Raw genomic sequence first — 14902 nt, 5'->3', positions numbered from 1 at the left:
TGGAAACAATTCTGCTAATGTCATATTTCCTGCTCTCCAGAATGCAACCATATGTAAAATTTGAGTAAACCAACATTACCAATCCAGGCCCAAGGACAGCAATCAACTCACATCCAAAGTTTCTACATGATCTATCAAGCCAAATCTCAATCTGTGATCTGAATTGCCTCGTAATAACATCAACTGGGGTCATAATTTGAAGAGTTAAAAATACAATGCAGATCTGGATTAGTACATATAACTATGATGTTGTACCTATTACTGACACTTGATTGAGAGAGGATCAAGACTGGCAGCTTAACATTCCGGGATTTAGTTGCTTCAGGCGAAATAGAGAGGGATGTGAGAGAGGCAGGGCATTTGCTTACTGATTATGAAGAATATTACAGCTTTACTGAGGGAGACCACTTTGAAGAGTTCATCCAGTAAGGCCATATGGGTAGAGCTCAGGGATAGGAAGGGTGCCATCAGTTTTGCTGGGGTTGTACTACAGGCCTCCCAACAGGATAGAGGAACAGGTATGTGGTCAGATTATGGAAAAATGTAAAAACAAGAGTTGTTGCGGTGCATGATTTTAACTTCCTTTATATTGACTAGGAATCCCCTAGTGCTGCGGGCTTGGATTGCAGGGAATTTGTTAGGTACATCCAGAAGAGTTTCTTCAAGCAATATATAAATAGTCCAACTAGGTAAGGGACCATATTAGACCTTGTATTGGGGAATGAGTCCAGCCAGGTGACTGAACTTTCAGTACGCTGGCAGTTCAGAAACAGACACTAAGTTTTAAGTTACTTATCGATAAGGATAATAGTGGTTCTCAGGTGAAAGGTGGAAGAAGACTAACTACCACAATATTAGGCAGGAACTGGGGGATGTAGATTCAAGGCAGCTGTTTGAGGATAAATGCACATCTGTCATGTGGGAATCTTTTAAAGGCTCATTGACTGGGCTTCAGGACCAGCATGTTGCTGTGAAAGTGAAGGATAAAGATGGCAAGGTTCAGGAACCTTGGATAACAAGAGAAATTGTGAGCTTCATTAAAAAGGAGGCATATGTAAGGTTTAGCAAACGGAAGACAGACAGAGCCCCTGAAGAATATAAAGAAATCAGGAGGGTGAAAAGGGACCATTAAATGTCCTTGGCATACAGGATTAAGGAAAATCCCAAGATGCTTTATACACACGAGAAGCAAGAGGATAGCTAGGGTAGGTCCACTCAAGGACAAAGGAAGGAACTAATGTATGGAACTGGAAGAAATGGATGAGGCCCTAAACAAATACTTTGAATCGGTATTCAGGAAGAAGGATATGGTGGATGGTGAGTCTTAAGAGGTATATGTTGACATTCTAGGGCATGTCAATATAAAAAAGGTGGTGAGTGTTTTGAAAAGCATTAAGACAAGTCCAAGGACGCGATGAGATCTATCCCAGAATTTTGAGGGAGGAAACTGTGGCGGCCTCGTACAAAATCTTTATATCCTCTTTCGTCACTGGAGAGGTCCCAAAGGATCGGTGAGTAGACAATGTTGTTCCTTTGTTTAAGAAGGGCAATAGGGATAATCCAGGAAATTACAGGCCAATGAGCCTTACATCAATGGTAGGGAAATTATTGGAGAGGATTCTTAGGGATGGGACTTATTCACATTTGGAAAAATATGGACTTATTAGTGATAAATGACATAGCTTTGTGTAGGGGTGGTCATGTCCCACAAAACTGATTGTGGTTTTTGAAAAAATGATAAAGATGATGGATGACAGCAGGGTGGTGGATGTTGTCAACATGAACTTCAGCAAGACCTTTGAAAAGGTTTCTTATGGCAGGCTGATACAAAAGATGAAGTCACATGGGATCCTCAGTGAGCTGTTTAGATGGATACAGAACTGGCTTGGCCACAGAAGACACAGGAGTGGTAGAAGAGTGTTTTTCTGACTGGACATCTATGACTAGTGGTGTTCTGCAGGGAATAACCCCTGTTGTTAGTAATATAAATAAATGGTTTGGAGGAGAATGTAGGTGACCTGATTAGTAAGTTTGCAGACGACACAAAGATTGGAACAGCGGTGGATGGTGAGGAGAATTGACCGAGGATACAGCAGAATATAGATACGTTGGAGTCCTGAGCAAAGAAATGGCAGATGGAACTTAATCTGGACAAATGAGCTGGTGCATTTTGGAAGGTCTAATGCAGGAGGGAAGAATACAATAAATGGCACAACCCTTAGAAGCATTAAGACACAGAGGTATTGAAGTCCACAGTTCCCTAGAAGGGACAACACAAGTGGATAAAGTGGTCAAGGCAGCATATGGCATGCTTGCCTTCACTGGTTGAAGCAGAATATAAAAATTGGCAAGTCATTTTGCAACTGTATAGAACTTTAGTTAGGGCACATTTGAAATATTGTGTTCAGTTCAAGTTGCCACACTACCAGACGGATGTGGAGTCTTTGAACTGAGTGGCTTGCTATTTCAGAGGCCATTTGAGAGTTGACTGCATTGCTGTGGCTCTAGAGGCACATGTAGCCAGAGCAGCTGAAGATGGCAGAATGCCTCCCCTGAAGCACATTAGTGAGACAGATGGATTTTTACCGACAATCAGCAATGGTTTCATGGTCATCAGTAGACTCTTAATTCAAGTTTTAAAAAAAAATTAATTCAAATCCCACCATCTGGCATGGAGGGATTTGAGATTGGATCCCCCAAACATTAGTTGAGTTTCTGGATTAGTAGTCTAGCAATAATACAACTAGGCTATCACCTCCCCTTAAAGTCTGAATCAATATTGTTCTCTGCAGAAGTGCCAAAGGCTGCATTAGAAGTGATGCGGTGGAGGTTCACTGGATACACTAAAAGGTCTCAAGTTTGAGAGGGCTGTCCTATGATGAAAGGCTGAGTAAATTAGATTGGACGTCTCTAGAGCTTAAAAGAATGAGCGGCGATCATGAAAACATGCAAGATTCTAAAGGGGCTTCAAAAGGGTAGACATCAAGATGCCTTCCCTGGCTGGGGAATGAACAGTCTCTCTCAGGAGAAGGAGTTGATCATTTTAACTAAGGTGAGGAGAACTGTTTTCACTCAAAAAGGTTGTGGATCTTTGGAATGTCTACCCCAGAGGGTGGTCAATGCTCCAGTGCATTTTAAAGCTGAAACAGAGGGGTTTTTGGTCTCTCAGGGAATCATGGGATATGAGGACCAGGCTAGAAAGTGGAGGGGAAGCTGAAAACCAGCCATGATCATAATGAACGGTGGAACAGACCTTACATGGGTTCTCCTGCTCCAAATTCTTGTGTAGGAAAATAAAAATACTGCATGTCACAAAGTTTAATACCCATCCTTGAAAACATGAAAGAGGGCTTTAACTTGAACTGCTGTAATCCATTTAGTAAAAATAACTATTCATTGTCCTGGTTAAACTTACTGTTGTAGTCCTAAACTAACTTTTTTTTTAAAAAGTGTTTTCTTAGCGTCAGCTGTTCATTCATTTATCACATCTTCCTTTTCTCCTTAAATCACATTTTTAATGTGCTTCTCATTTTCTTATATTCATCTGAGTGATCTTCTCCATTTTCCCCCCAAACTCACGTATCTGTTCATCCATTTGTGGGTCATCTTTGCTGAGACAAAGCTGGTTGATTTTCAAGCTGCTATATTTATCTAAATTTCCCAGTATTTCACCTGCACTGCTGCTTCATTTGTCTCGCAACCACAAACCCAAATTCTAACCTGGATTTTTTTGTTTTGCATTAGGTTGAATGAAGTTTTCCATTAACTCTTCTATTCTCACATACTTACTCATCTCTTTCTCATGCAATATTTTCCCTTTCTTATCCTAGTCTGTAATATATCTCTGGTGCTAGCTGACTTGCTGTTAAACATTTGAGGTGGCTAACCAAACTGCCACAAGATCAACTTATTTTACTTTTGCTAGGTTCTCTACTTTCCCAGTGCCCAGCATCACACTATTGCCACAAGAGATTCAATTTCAACATCTTTATCTCCTTTGTATTATTACATTTAGAAAAAAGGATATTTTATGATCACTGCATGCATCTGTTTTACTGTCAAAGTATCTTTGAAATACAGTCACCATCTGAATGTAGGAAATTTAGAAGTCAATTTGCAAAATGTGGGTTCCCCCAACTAGATGTGATAACGATCAGATAATGTTATTTAATGTTGGTTGAGGAACAAATATTGTCCAAAAAAATAAACACCATGGGGATATCTCCCTATTTTTCCTCAAAAGTTGCAACTTTTAAGCCCATTTCAGTGGATTAGACATAGCCTTAGTTTAGCATCTTTTCCCCAAAAAAAAAGGAACTTCCAGTAGTGCAGCACATTTCAACACTCCAATATCAACTCTGATTTCTGTTCGGATGCCGCAGAGCGAGACTTGAACTCAAAATCTCTGACTCCAAGATGACAGTACTACCAATTGAGTAATTGCCGACACACATTTTCTTCTTCTCACAAAAGCTTTCAGTGTCTCTTTATCTTTGCTTCATGAGAGTCTCTTCGGGTTTCTGCTGCTGTCTCACTGTTCCTTGCAAGTGTTTCCATCCTGATTCGATTTGAATGTTGCCTGTCTTTCCTGGACTTCCTTTATTCTGGATGGATTCCCAGTAAATAACAAAGATAACACTGTTGTACTTACTGTTACACTCATTTGGCTGCCAGTACCTTATTTCAGTTGCTGAAAGGAAGATATGATGAGCTTTGCATTTCCACTCGAAGACTGATTCATGTGGTTGCACTGGAACATTTACTATTCACTAAATACAGATCCCATGAAACAGTTTCATCTGACCTACAGAGTAATGCACTTAGGTTTGGCAAATCTCCCAATTGCTTTGAATAGCTGGGGAGAACAGTACTGTTAAAATTTTGTGCTGCAGCTATGACTCCATTTCCCCCTGGCAAATCCACTCAATCTCTGGCATCACCCCTCCCACATTCATATGTGCACACAGAGTCAATGCTCATGTTGTGCAGAGAAGAAATGGGACTTGCTATTGAGGGTAAAGATATATAATTGTGCTCGGCTGAATTTCTCCAGCCAAAAACTTTGGTTTAGTTTCAACTGGAGTAGTGTCAAATTCAAGGCAGTGCACTTTAGGCAGAATATGAAGGTCTTTGAGAGGGCGTGGCGTTATACCTAAATTGATCCATGAATGTGTGATTTCAGTTTTTTGAGTGGATTAGATAAGCTAGGGTTGATCTCCTTAAGGAAAAGAAGGTTGAGGGGAGACTTGGCAGAGGTGTTCAAAGTTAGGAGGGGTTTAGACAGAGGAAAATTATGCCTAATGGCAAGTGAGTCAAGAAACTAGAGGATCTAGATTTAAGATGATTGACATTAGAACCAATGCAACATGGGAATAATTTTATTTTTACTGAGTGATTGGGATCTGGAAAGCAGTACCCGAGTGTGTGGTGGAGGCGATTACAATTCGGGACTTTCAAAAAGATATTGGATAGGCACTATGTAAATTCATGCCATTCCTATTCCACACCCTTACTGATATTGGAGCTATTAGCTACTTCAAAGACTCTGATTTTAGTACATATGTCCTCTCAGCTGATACATGAAGTTGTCTCAAACAGTATTGATGGTACTTTAAGGGTCTACATGTCGTCCAAATTTCAGAGCCACATAGAAAAGTCAGAAGGATGACTGCCTTGTACACAAGGATCTTGGTATCAGCACGAATGTCACGGTCAAGAAGAAGACACTCATTATTAGGTGTCCGAAGGCGACACTCACAGATTGGATGTGATGTTGAATCTCTGCAGTGAGGTCAGCCTTAGATTACAGGTAGCTTCCCAGGTAACAAAATGTTCCACATTTAAGAGGATTTCTCAGCTGATTCTAAATGGAGGGATGAACTGGAACTTGACCTGGGATGGGTTGATAAAGTTTTTGACTCTTCTTGGGGTTGTAGATGAGACCAACCCTTCAATACGCATCTGCGAAGGCATTAAGCAAGACTTGAAGATTGTCTCCAGAGACTGCTGAGATGACATTATCATCTGCATGCTGAAGTCCCACAAGCAAGGTCAGTGTCATTTTCTTCTGGTGTTGCAACCGATTGGTGTTGAAAAGTTTTCATCCATTCTGTAGACAATATTCACACCACTGCGAAGCTTATTCTTTACAAGATAAAATATGGTGGCATTGAAGATGGAGTTAAGAGTGGGGGGTAATGACACATCCCTCTTGACTTCAAAGGATTCTGTCACGTTACCGGTGAGGATCGTAGTTGGCATCTTGTCATGGAGGAGACAGAGAATGTTGATGAATTTCACAGGACAGCTTGCTTTTTACAGGATCTTTCATAGCAGTTCCCGATCGACTGAGTCAAAGCCTTCGTCAAATCGATGAAGGATATGTACAACGGTGGTTGTTGTTCTTGGCATTTCTCGGAATTGCTGAGCAGTGAAAACCAACCAACACCTGTAAGTTCCACTCCAAGACATATACCATCCTGATGTTATAGACTAGACCAGACCCCCTGAAAATATATTATGGTAGCCTAGACCCTAACCTTTTCTTATTTTGAAGGTAAATGTAAGATGCTACGTTTCAGAAGCAATGCAATTGGTCAACCTACTCGATATTAAGCAAAACACAATTTATTCATATACTACAGTTAAAATACAACAGAAAATATAGTAACATCTCATGAACACAGCCATGGCATAAGGCAAATTCAGAAAACATATTGTCTCACATGTAACTCCCGCAGCAGTAAGAGAACCCCCAGCTTTTGGCTGTAACCGAGAGAGAAAAATGGCTTCCACTTAGTTAAGACCCCAACAGCAACTGCTGAAAGCTAGAACTAAAAATCCTCATTCTGTGGGAGCTTGACCACACCCATTCAGAAAGCTTCTGTTGTTCCAAGATTAAAAAAAAGCCTCACGAACTGTTTACTCTGGTAGACTGCTCCTCACCTCTGCCTTAAAACCTCTCAAAAAAAAAAACTCAAAGCCATAGTATTATCACACTAACTTGGAATTATAATTGCTGCGCCTTCACTGTCAGTAGATCAAAATCCTAGAACTCCCTACCTAACATCATTGCTGGCGTACATACACCAGATGCAACAGTTCAAACAGGCAGCTCACCATCTTCTAGAAGGTAATTATGGATGGGGGACAGTGCTGGGCATGCCAATGGCATCCACATCCAACAAACTATTAACAAAAAAAACATGGTTAGAGTCTAATTCCATATATTTACTGAATACAAAAAAATACCAGTCTATTGACATGAATCTACCACTTAAAATGGAAGTGCACATAAGGCATTTTTTGAACTGCAAGTATAACAATTCTCCTTTAACATGCTCCTTCAAACCTACTGCTTCGGTAAAATTTTGATCACTTATCCTAATATTTCCTTTTACGACTCAATGTTAGATGCAGTTGGATAATTTTCCTATGAAGTGCCTTGGGACATTTTGTTATGTTAAAAGTGCTACATAGATGCAATTTCTTGTTGCTGTAGAGGGCAGGAAACAAGGATTCAGAGAGGCAGTGAGACTTAGGAATGAGGTTTTCAGACTGGGGCTTGGGCAGAGAGTGGAAATAAGATGGGGAGATGGGCAGCATTGTCAGGAAAACAGATTTCAGGCTAGGGTGGAGTGAAAAAACAGGGAATGGGTTGGTTAGGAATGCAGCCCAGAATGTCACAAGCAGCCTGTAACAGGAGCAGTAACAAGCCGAGTGTGTACAAAACTGAGAAGTGTTAGCCAATAAAGCAATAAGTCTGGAAGGCTTCTCTGAGTAAACAGTAAAATATTACTTCTTCTGATGAATGAATAGTCTGCTTCATTTGCATTGGAATTTCCAACATTTTCAGGAGATATAGTACAGTGGTCCACAATAGCACTGGGGGCCAGAAGAAAAACACTTGCTTCTCCACAGAAGTGATTCCAAAATACTTTTTCAACAATGTCCAGCAATTCCTGCTGGATTGTTGCAGACTTGGCACAATGGAGTTGACGCAACTGCCCTCTGAAATGGGCCAGGAAGCCACTCAGTTATATTAGACTATTTCAAGAATGTCAAGAAAGAATAAATCCAAATGGATCACTTGGTATGGACCTCAGAATATCCCATCGTTTTTGTGACTTGTCCCTTGTAGATGTTTCACAGGCTCTGAGGAGACTGGAGATGAGTTACTCGCTGCACAATTCCGGATCTTTCACCTGCTCTTGTAGCTAATTTATACGCATGGTCCTGTTCATTTTCTATTCAATGATAGCCTCATTGTCAGCAGTAAGGAAATAAACAAACAATCAGCACAGACTAATTAGTTTCTAGAAAGGTTATTTTCAAAGAAACGTAAGAGCATTCTCCCAAATCTCCCGGCCAATTTTGCCTCCCTCAGTCACGTTCCAATACACAAGCGGTTACACTTAAAAGTACTTTCTTGAATGTAAAGTGCTTTTGAGACATTCGATGGTCATGAAAAAAGTGCAAAATTGTTTTCTTTTCTCAATCTGACAAACATCTCATTAATAAGGATAAACTCGCGTTATTATCCTGAAGGTAACTGTCAGCGCCCGTATTCTCATTTTGAAAACAAACACATTCATTTGGAGAGTCTGAATGGCTACAAACATTCCGTTAATTTACTGGTGTGGTTGAAACAACAGGCCAGACAGACATCTGCATCAAATCTCACAGACAGGGACAGTTATCCGCTGCTGCAGTGAAAACAATGTGACTGGGCCTGCAACCTGGCTCCAAATAAAGTTACTGAGAAAAACCTCACTCCACCAACAATTACAGATCCCTCTCTATCGCCGAAAAGACAGACAAGCCGAGTTTAATGAAACACCGAATAACTGCGGTGTTCTTCCAAATGAATGATCATTGACTTACTCTCACGATGAGCCGGATAATAACTCACACACAAACCTTCCGGAAATCACGACCGGGTTACAACCGCTGCTGGAAACCACTGCCGGGTCACGTAGGCCGCCTTCCGGTCCGCCTACCCGCCCATGGAGCTTTCCCCGGATCCTGCGCGAGACGAGCGCCCCCTGCCGCTGACAGCGTGCGCCGCACCTTCATCTCGGCCAGAAACGTCAGCCTTTCTGCTCCTATGATGCTGCTTGGCCTGCTGTGTTCATCCAGCTCTGCACCCTGTTGTCTCGGATTCTCCAGCATCTGCAGTTCCTACTATCTCTGATTCACTACTCTTTCTCCTGGTTTCCAATTGATGAAGCTTCTCCTCCCCCTTTCTTCATTGGTTGCGGCTATTTTTTTTCTATATATCATCATAAAGGTGGATGTTTTCTTTGATTTTGAGAGAAGGTTCTGAATAATGTCGTATATTTTTTTTAAATGAGGGAAGTAGACAAGAGTGGTCAAGACCTTGCATTCAGAAATGCACATAAGACATGTATTCTATTTGCAAGGAACAGAATCTTCACTGCACGTTAGAAACTTCCACTGAATAGGTGCAGGACCGAGATTGACAATTTCAAATTAAGTTAGAGGTGATTTGTACAGGTTAGAGTAAGCTTCATATGGTAAGGAAGGAAAGATCCCACCCTCAGTGAGACAGCACAAGTGCTGCTTGGCCTGCTGTGTGCATCCAGCTCTACACCTTGTTAGCACAAGTGAATATATAGTTTGGAGAATTTAGAGGCAATGTGAAAATTCAGTGCAGAAGGGAAGAGGTGTTTTTGTTTATTTTTTTGAGCTCATTGTTTGTAAGGATTTTTTTTAACAGGATAAGTTGAGGCCCAGGATGAGGGACCCAGCACGAAAGAGTGACACAAATAAACCATAAATTCATTGGTTGGTGATAGCTACTAATTGACTATCTTTACAGGTTACTTTCAGATTGAAGTAAATAGGGTAAGTATGTACAGCTATTAACTAAACGACCAGTACAAAATTTTTAAAAATCAAATTAAGAACGAAGTAATTGCAATAGAGATGCTAGGCCAGGCAATGTGTTGTACCTGTATGACGTAGGAGCTGGTGAACCCTATTGTAGTTCTTAGTGACCCCATCAGTTGCAGATGTCTGTTGCTTGAGGAACTCCAACTCAGGGTTGATGATTAGTGGTCTGAGTTCGAACACTGCAACTATCGATGAGGGGGAGAGTTACCTGGACGCTGTGTTTCAGGAGGCAGTCACAGCCCTTAGATTAACTACCTTAAATTCAGTCAGTGGTCAGGAACAGTAGGGTGTGAGTAAGTCAAGTAGAGGGATCCACAAGGTAGTGCTGAAGGAGACTCAGCCCTTGAGCTAGTCAGACAGGTTTAACATTCTTCCTTTGCGTATGGATGAGAGTTGGGCTGTAGTGAGGATGATCAAACTGACCATAGCACTGTGGTACAGGGAGCCATCAAGAGAGGGGAGAAAGAGAAATGTACTGATAATTGGGATAGTACAGTAGGGAATAGACACTATTCTCTATTGCCAGGATCAAGAGTCCTGAAGGTTGTGTTGCCTGACTGACACCCAGGTTCACGATATCTCTTCTGGGCTGCAGAGGAACTTGGAGTGGGAGAGAAAAGATTCAGTTTTCATGGTCCATGATATAGATAGAAAGAGGAAAGATATTCTGCTGAGAGAGTATGAGTGGCAACAAGGGGCCAATTAAAAAGCAGAACCAAAAAGGTGGTAATCTCTGGATTACTATCTGAACCACAAGCTAATTGGCACAGGATCAACAAGATTAAAGAGATGATGTTTGGCTCAAAGATTGGTGTGGGAAAAATAGGTTCAAATTCATGAGACATTGGCAGCAGTACTGGGAAAGAAAAAGCTGTTCAGATGGGATGGGCTTGACCTGAATCATGTTGGGACCTGGTGAATTGCATTAATAGAACTGTGGATAGGCTTTAAACTAAATACTGGGAGTGTGGGTTCAGTTTCATGGAAAATTATGGTAAAAAAGTTAAAGGTGGGGAAGGCTCAGCAGAGGTTGAAATTTTCAGAACCAGTAACAGGACAGAGCGTATGGAAAGGGTCAGAAATCTAACATCATGCACAGCAGGTAAAGTGACAACTATGAGAAGGGGACAGTCAATGCAGGACTGAAGGTATAGTATTTAAATGTATGCAGGATGCGAAACAAAGTAAATGAACTTGTAGCACAGATTAAATTTGGCAAGCACAATGTTTAGGTGGATATGGGCCAGAAGCAGGTAGGTGGAACTAGATTAGTTTGGGATTATGCTCGGCATGGACTTATTTTTGGAGCTTATTGTTTAAGAACTGCTAGCTTTTGTGCCATCCATTAACCTGTTAAACTAAAAAACATTATTTTATAATGTTAGTTCTTTTATCTATCAGTATGAGAACCAAAAGAAATAAAGGCAATTAACAAACCCAAAATCATTATGTCACAAGGCCACAATCATAATGTAGGAACTTTCAGTTTGGATATAGTTGTATCTGGTTGTCCATAAGGTAAAGCCAAAACTTCTGCTCAATCTGATATACTTTCATGTATTAATTGAGTTACTATATGATGTTACTATATGACCATAAAAAGCTTAAAGGAAATTGGCGATGGTATTTCATTGATTATCAATAATGGCAAGAAATAGGAACATTTTATTGTGTAGAAAAAAGACTTACAATTATATTTGCAACAGTGTTTGAACTACATTTTGTTTGAAACCTGTTACATACATTAGTAATCAACACATATAAGGTGATACAAACTATGGCACAGTCTGTGATGGTCAGTCATTGCTTAGAAATGGTGTAGCTATTTGCATGCCTTGGCAATTTTTCCAACTCACAATTTTCTCTACTGAACACATAAACGTTCACTTTCTTTGAAAGATGTAGGTTGAGAGCTCCTCACATTCTGCTACTAAACAGGGTAGGAAAGGAGGGAGTTAAACCTACTTCCGATAATTTAAAGAATTTTTTGCTAAAAAATAATCTACGAGTAGAAATTAAGCAAATTTAATAAAGCAGAGCTGAAAAAAATTATAAGGACAATCTCATTTCAAATGAATAATTAATTATAATTAAGCAGCTTTGAATTGAGAAAAGCAATCTGTGCACAAGTCTTTTGGATTTTGGAAAATAGAAAATACTTTTTTGAAAAATAAGGAAAAATTAAATGTTAATGTTTAAGTTTACAATTTAAATCATGGATTGTGAATTTCTTTCTGTTATATTGTAATTGTAGTCATTGTAACTTAAATTTATATTTCATGAGCTTTCAAAAATCATGTTGAACTGAAAGTCATCTTTGTATATCTTGGAAACCTCGAAGTGTACTTTTCAAATGTTCATATTCAGCTCCATTGAAGATTTTCATAAATAAACAAACAAAACTTGTTCAAAGTGACAGACATAGAAATTGTTGGAGAAACTCAGCAGGTCTGGCAGTGTCAGTAGAGAGAGAAAGAGTTACCGTTTTGTGTCCGGTATTTCTCCTTTCCAGTTTGGAGAATAGTAATTCTGGCCTTGAAACATTGATGCCTTTTCTCTCTCCACAAACGCTGCTATGTTTATTCAGCACTTTTGGTCTATTTCAGATTTCCGTGATCCGCAATAGGTTGCTTTTATTTGTTCAAAGTAAAACTGACTTGTGGACACTACAGTTGATAGGAATGTATTCTATATTTGAATATAAAACTTACATATATATCAAAGCTATTTTGTAGCATCTGTTCCCAGATTCCTGTAGTGGTTTTTGTTGAAACGCTGTTCACTTCTGTCAGGAGCACGCTGTCTGGTTTGACTGTATTTTCTGAAACTTATTGTGACTTGTTTTGCTCCATTTTTGCTGCTTATATTCTGATTGATAGATTGTTTACTTTCTTTTAAGCTTGCTGTTACCTTGTGCTATTCCACACAGTGTGGAATATAAGCTCTCCCCTTTGGTGGTGGGAGGTGGGGTCCCTGCCACTTTCCCATGTCCATCTCAACTCAGTCTCCATTGAGACCGACCATGGATGAGCTTCTCAGCCCACTACCAACTGAGGCCCTTAATTGGCCAATTGATCCCCCAGAAGGGCCTTATCCAGTTGTTGCTGGTACTGAATGCGGTGATGGTTGGTGGGTGGTGTGGGGGGGGTAACAAGGCAAACAAACCTATATGAGGTTGCTTGCAGTCCCTGTGGGATGGGGTGTTTTCCTTGTTTAAAGGACTCTACCTGATCAAAGCCCTCAAAATTAGAATGAGGTGTGGGCTTTGGATAGTTACATTGGTAGCAGCTCTCTGGAAGACATTGCCCTTCAATACAGCTCTCAGCCTCAAATTGCTGACTGGTCGGCTAGTAGGTGGAGCGTCTGCTCCCAGGGTCCTCAATCCCGGGGATCTCCACCTGCTGTTCACTATGTACCATAGACTGTTCCTACCAGTGGTGACGCTGGTCTATTGCTTTCCAACAGCTGGGTGAGACCCAGTTAACTCAATTAGATATCACCCAGAATGCCAGCACCAAGTGGCTGTATTCAGGCTAAGGGAATTCAGAGCATACTTTACCCAGGCAGTTGAGGGTATGGAAAAGGTCAGAGAAGGAGATGAGAGAGAGGTGTTGGACACGTTGAACGAAAGGAGAAAAAGAGGGAATTAGAGAGACAGAGTGCAGCAGAATGTGTTGTCTGCTCCTATTGTGCTCTGCCCTCCTCCCTTATTCCTACAAGTGATCCCACTTTTTATGCTCTGCTGTTACTCTTTACCTGTTCCCGTGGTGCTTTCTCTGTACTGTTGCTCTCAGAGCTCTGTTTTATTTGGGCTCTTGCTCTTTCCATGTTCCTGTAAAGGACCGGAACCTGTAAATAAGCACCTCACTGTACCTGTTTTCTCGAAACCATTCTTTGCCTGAAGCTGAAACATATTGTGGGTGTTACATAGTGCTACAATTTAGATGTCTGTTCCACATTTACTTATCAATGAGAAAGGAATCTTTCAGAAGTTAATCAACAAAAACTGTTTGCAAAAAATAATTGGGCTTTGTTTTTAAATAGGAATTGAGCAACCGCTGTTATTTGGGCTCTGTGAATTGAGTGGGTGGAAGTAAGGTGTCATTGCAGAGCCACCAGCTGGTCACTGCCTCAAAATACACGAGGTTTTACAAAAGTACGTTTGTAAAATAAAACAGAAATTGCTGGAGAAACTAAGCAGGTCTGGCAGCATTGTGGTGAGAAAGCAGAGTTAATGTTTCAAGTCCAGAGACACTTCTTCAGAAATGAGAAGGGTCACTGGACTCAAAATGAAAAAACTTTGTTTTCTATTCACAGATGCTACCAGATCTGCTGAGTTTCTCCAGCGATTTCTGTTTTTGTTTCAGATTTCCAGCATCCACAGTTCTTAATTATTTGTAAAATGTTAAGTACTGGTTTTCTTCTCACTTATGTTTAAAATGGAAAATCAACTACTTACACAACACAGAATATTCTGGTGCTGTAGCTGTGTAATTGACACTTTTCCAAAGACATAGCATGCTGTTTCTGTTTTCAGTTATCACCAATTCTGCATTTTCTTTAATTCCTTTTTTGGGTTGTGAGCATCACTGTCAAGGCTGGCATTTCATTCCCAAATCCTTCTGGGTTACAAAAGACGGCTGGTTTCCTTTCCTAAGGTACATTGGTAAACCAGTTGATTCAATCATAGCCCTGTAGATTGGGAACATTTTAGAAAACAGCAAAAGAAGACTTAAAAAAAGATAAAGGAGAAATTGGAGGTATGGGCATACAGTATAGGAATATAGGACATAGGAGTACATAGATCATAAGAACTAGGAGCAGGAATACGCCGTCTGGCCCTTCGAGCCTGCTCCGCCATTCAATAAGATCATGGCTGATCCTTTCGTGGACTCAGATCCACTTACCCGCGTTCTCACCGTATCCCTTAATTCCTTTATTGTTCAAAAAAAATCTACCTTTTTTTTAAAAACATTTACTGAAGTAG

The 14902-nt window shown here is 40.4% G+C and overlaps 1 protein-coding gene across 7 annotated transcripts in view; it reads right to left on the bottom strand.

The window, feature by feature from the left end:
- Positions 1-8963, bottom strand: part of ints8 (integrator complex subunit 8) — a 76114-nt gene extending 67151 nt beyond the window's left edge. For 5 of the 7 annotated variants that reach the window (XR_007261907.1, XR_007261908.1, XR_007261910.1 and 2 more), the window contains exon 1: positions 8884-8963. The gene's annotated coding sequence lies outside the window, so the exon portion shown is untranslated. Of the gene's footprint in view, positions 1-6725; positions 8861-8883 lie in introns of those variants that run through there. The other 2 variants (XM_048595596.1, XM_048595595.1) reach the window with 2 other exon arrangements.
- Positions 8964-14902: the final 5939 nt, after the last annotated feature.

Source organism: Rhincodon typus, chromosome 4 (assembly GCF_021869965.1).
Source record: "Rhincodon typus isolate 14 chromosome 4, sRhiTyp1.1, whole genome shotgun sequence".
NCBI classification, from domain to species: Eukaryota; Metazoa; Chordata; class Chondrichthyes; order Orectolobiformes; family Rhincodontidae; genus Rhincodon; species Rhincodon typus.
Note: the sequence above shows the minus strand (reverse complement) of the source record. Positions and strands in the feature narration are given on the sequence as shown.